Genomic DNA, 5,000 nt, shown 5'->3' with positions numbered 1-5,000 from the left:
TACGCTCCACACTTTACTCCTTCCTCTCAACATCTCAAAGAGCTTCACACAATATTCTTTTTAACATTCTTAACATCTTCAACACCAGAAACGTTTCCTGCTTTGGTACCACACTCACTGGCCGGTGGGACTACACCAGAGAATTAATTCTAATGCGATATGAAATGCTTTATACATATAGTAAAAATTAGGACACCTCTTGTAAGCAACATCCTAGAAACAAGCTGTTGCTACAGGAGTTTAGTATTTTATGGTCTCGTAATGATATAACGTAAATGCAAGTGACAGCCCAAAAACATGATCAAACACGGCGATGTCATGCGAGCTTCCTAAATCCTAACTGGGGGAATACCGCACTTGGAACTAAAAGTATATCATCTTTGACTTATAACAATCCTTTCTTTCGTTCTTTTTCTTTTTTACAAAAGCCAATTCACAACTTCGGAAAAGTTTCGTGGAACATTTCAGAGTGGGATTGAGTGTCATGTTCCAGCATTTTACAAAGTTGTCTGAGACAAGCATTGGGTAGAAGTTGACCAGCGGAGTACGTTCATCGATACTGTAAAGAAACAAATGTGTTTCATTAGTTATTAAATGAAACTCATTTTTTAAACATTGTCAAAAAAAGTATGTTTGAACACTCAATATGCATAGCTTAAGTGTAAAATTATCTGAAAAAAACTATACACCATCAGTTATTAAATGAAACTCATTTTTTAAACATTATTAAAAAAAGTATATTTGAATACTCAATGTGCATAGCTTAAGTGTAAAATTGTCTTTGAAAAAAATATACACCATTAGTTATTAAATGACAGTAATTTTTTAAACATTATTAAAAAAAGTATATTTGAATACTCAATGTGCATAGCTTAAGAGTAAAATTTTCTTTGAAAAAAATAATACACCATTAGATTTCAGTTTTTATCTTGTGGTCTTAGTCTTTGAATAAATAGATAAATAAATGAAATAAAAATCAAATAAAATGAATACTTAATATGAATAAACTATCAATAAAAACATCTCTGAAAACAAAACACATTCACAATTTTATTTCAGTTTCTATTTTTTTTTTTTTTTGTATCTGTTTTTGATAATTGAATAACTGAAACTTGTGTAAAGTATTGAAATTTACAACTACCATCTTTCTTTACAGAAAAAGAATAATACAAAAAGCCTGTCCTTTCAATTATTTTTTTCTACATGCTCATAATCAGTCACAGAAATAAAAGTTTGGTTCAATAGTGACCCATACTGGAAGAACTTACTGAAAATAATATTTCCCTATGTCAATAAATGGTTGACAATCCCTTTGCACATTCGCTTCTTCAAAAAAAAAAATTTATAATAAATAAATGAATAAATAAATAAATAAATAAATCATGACAGATTATCCAAATGTATAGCAAAACCAAACAACATTTAACTAAAGAAAGCTTATCTTTAACCAGTAAATACACCTCACTGGCAGATCTACCTGATTTCCTTAAAACAGAATCTGTTTACTTAAAAAAAAAAAAAAAAGTGGACATTATGAAATGGACTTTATACATGATGATATACGAATGTCCGTTTTTTTTTTCCAAAGTTAAGTGTACCCAGAGCAGAACGTAGGAATAACTATAATTTTTTAAACTAAATTACGAAGTACATTTACCAAGTCATCCTCAAAAAAGTAATTTTCCACCATTTACTATTAGATTAACAATATAATAATAATACTCAACCAAACTTGTTGTTGATGAAAGAAATCTAGCATAAACCACTTAACTACATATGAAAACCAACAAATGAAATTTGGAACCAAACCCGGAAATTTATTCAAATTTAACTACAATACGTCATGGAAAACGTTTGATAATTCTAATCCATTCAAAAACGTTTAATAGAAATATCGACCATAACATATCACTTAACTGATCATGTTTGCGGAACTCCCCAGGGCGGGCTGATTGGCCCACACGAAAGTGCTTTTGGTTTGCATGTCTTTTATCTTTTTATGAATTAGTTGGTTTGAAATTAAATTACTTTGTATAATAGAGTAATACAACAGGACTTTCACGTTAATTGAAAAATTGTGACAGGACTTATTAGATGTTTTGAGAAAGCACGCAAACACACACACACACACACACACCTCTCATGGCGCTGTGGTTAGAGCTCTGGCCTGCCACTACGGAGGTCCGGGTTCGATCCTCGCCCGGGGCTGAAATTATCAGTATCGCAGCGCTGAGGGGTGTTACTCCTACTCTCGTGGGCGGGGAGTTGGGGGTGTGTGTGTGTGTGCAAGGTCATAGCATTACCCATAGATCGGACCTACGAGCTCTGAGCTCTCTTCCAGGAGGGAAATAGCTGTTGATCACGAGTCCAACACGTGATCCAAAGACCAAGTGAATACACACACACACACACACACACCTCGTGGCGCAGTGGCTAGAGTTCCCAGCTGCCACTACGGCGGTTCGTGTTCGAATCCCGCCCAGGGCTGAAATAATTTCAGTATCGCTGCGCTGTGAGTTGTTACTCCAACTCTCGTGGGTGGGGAGTTGGTGGGGTGCGTGTAAGGTCACAGCATTATCTATAGATTGGTCATATATGAGCTCTGAGCTTTCTTCTGGGAGGGAAATAGCTGTCGATCACGAATCCAACACGTGATCCAAGACCATGTGAATCACACACACACACACACACACACACACACACACACACACACACACACACACACACACACACATATACATATATATATATATATATATATATATATATATATATATATATATATGTTGCTGACCGATAATAAGGTTCGCAGAAGGGGAAGATGTAAACGAATAAACAAGTAGATAAACAAACAAATGAATAAATATATACATAAATATACAAAGAAATTAAAATAGATAAAATGGAGAACAAAATAGCCATAATAGACGGCTACACTCACTCCTCCATACTCAACTCACTCCTATAGACGGTCACACTCACTCCACACATCTATAATGTAGCATTATTCTGTGAATTAATGTATACATTCTGTCCGCGTGTGTGACGAAATACGACACCATGGGAAGGTTCAGAGAGATGTATGTGCATCAGTAATGGTTGATTACTTAGGTCATAAGGTCACGCGAGTTAGGTCACCCACACGTCAGGTCATTACCTCGTGAATTCGGGGAAGTAGTATATCAGAATGTCACACAATGATTTGTTTTTTGTGGTCTTCCTGTGTCTTGATTCGGTTCAACATCGCGAACTCCCCCCCCTATCAGGAGGCTAGAAGGGTGCCCCTTTTACAGAGGATTTTGTGGAGTGGCATTTGATGAACAATGCCCTTGGTCCAACTCGCTGGAGGTAATGTTTGGTGCTGCCGTCATCTCGACCTCCGCCACAAGTGGCGACGCTCTAACCCGCTCGGCCAGCGACTATTCATATAAGTAATACTAGCAATAATATTTCTATAACCTGACCAAGACATTAATAACGCCAATATATATATATATATATATATATATATATATATATATATATATATATATATACATATATATATACATATATATATATATATATATAATATATATATATATATATATATATATATATATATATATATATATATATATATATATATATATATATACACCACTGCCTTGATTCCTTAATTCTAACCTCCTCTATTTCAAGTGACATGTTCTCCCTGACAGAATTCTATTACGCTCATCAACATCGCTTCCTATAGCGCACAAATAAATCTAAGATAATATGTATAAAGTATACACTTATACATTTATATGCATGAGACTTGTCCTCAAAGTACCCAACTATCATATGCAAAAGGTAGATATAAACAAATGAATAAGTAAATGATTGAATAAGAATATAAGTAAGCAAATAAAGAAATAAAGAAGAAAATTTTGAAAGCCCACTTCGGTGATTGGCGACCTAGATTTCGTGACTTGCGCCCTTTCCCTAATATCCTTTCTATTTTCCTAAATAGAGTGTCAACCCACCAGCTACCCTTTCGTGTCTTTCTAGATTTCATCCAATGAATGTAAAGATTTTCGAATTAATAATGTCGGCAAAAAAAAAAAAAAAAAAAAGGCAACTGTGGTGAAATGGCGACTGATAGCTTCATCATGACAATGCACATGTTCATTCTCGATAACCTTTAACTTATCGGCTTAATGTTTTATTTATGTATCCATTTATTTCTTAAATGTCACCACAAACTTGCTTCACTGTAACTTTCGTCTCTGGCTGAAGGTAAAATATCTTTTAAAAGAGAGAGAGAGAGAGAGAGAGAGAGAGAGAGAGAGAGAGAGAGAGAGAGAGAGAGAGAGAGAGAGAGAGAGACCCCTATAGGTCAGTTAAGGACTTTTAAGTGGAAGGGATGACGTTCAGGTAAGCACGTGAAGTACTAAAGGAAAAACTCTGAAGGGGACTAGGGCGTCGTTCCTCCTCTTCCTCCTTCCTCTCTTTCTCCTCCTCCCTCTCCATCCTCTTCCTCCCTTTCTCACTCTTCTTCCACTTCCACCATGGGCTAGGCCACTGACCTCCTCCCCTTTTTTTTTTTTTTTCCTAAGATCCTTCCACTCTCTCCCTCCCCACCCTCTCTCTCTCTCTCCCTGCCTTAGTCTTCCCCCTTCTATTCATATCTATCTCTCATCTGCTTTGAACTAGTCTGTCCTCCAGTTTCCTCACATCTTCATAATTGTCAAACCAATTATGTTCAGTTTATCGCCCCAATTAGGAATGCAGTTCCCATGGGAATGTCCTCGGATTGACTTTCTGGCCTCCCCTTTCCAGAGACTCTGGGCCATGACAGAGTTCCTGGAAAACGTCGTAATCCTGTCGTGCTGCCAATACTATCATTATTATTATTATTACTATTATCATTATTGTTATTATCAATTTATTACTATTATTATCATCATTATTATTATCATTATTATTGTTATTATCAACGATATTATTACTATTATTATTACTATTATTATTATCTT

General features: G+C 35.3%; 1 protein-coding gene across 9 annotated transcripts in view; it reads right to left on the bottom strand.

The window, feature by feature from the left end:
- The window catches only part of LOC143019952 (uncharacterized), a 573,751-nt gene that overhangs the window by 196 nt on the left and 568,555 nt on the right, over positions 1–5,000 (bottom strand). For all 9 annotated transcript variants that reach the window (XM_076175988.1, XM_076175980.1, XM_076175981.1 and 6 more), the window contains one exon: positions 1–559. This exon is cut by the window's left edge. The gene's annotated coding sequence lies outside the window, so the exon portion shown is untranslated. The remainder of the gene's footprint in view (positions 560–5,000) is intronic.

Source organism: Oratosquilla oratoria, chromosome 38 (genome assembly GCF_046742065.1).
Source record: "Oratosquilla oratoria isolate Oo_2021 chromosome 38, ASM4674206v1, whole genome shotgun sequence".
NCBI lineage: Eukaryota > Metazoa > Arthropoda > Malacostraca > Stomatopoda > Squillidae > Oratosquilla > Oratosquilla oratoria.
The sequence above is the reverse complement of the archived record's forward strand: the minus strand, read 5'-3'. Positions and strand labels throughout refer to the sequence as shown.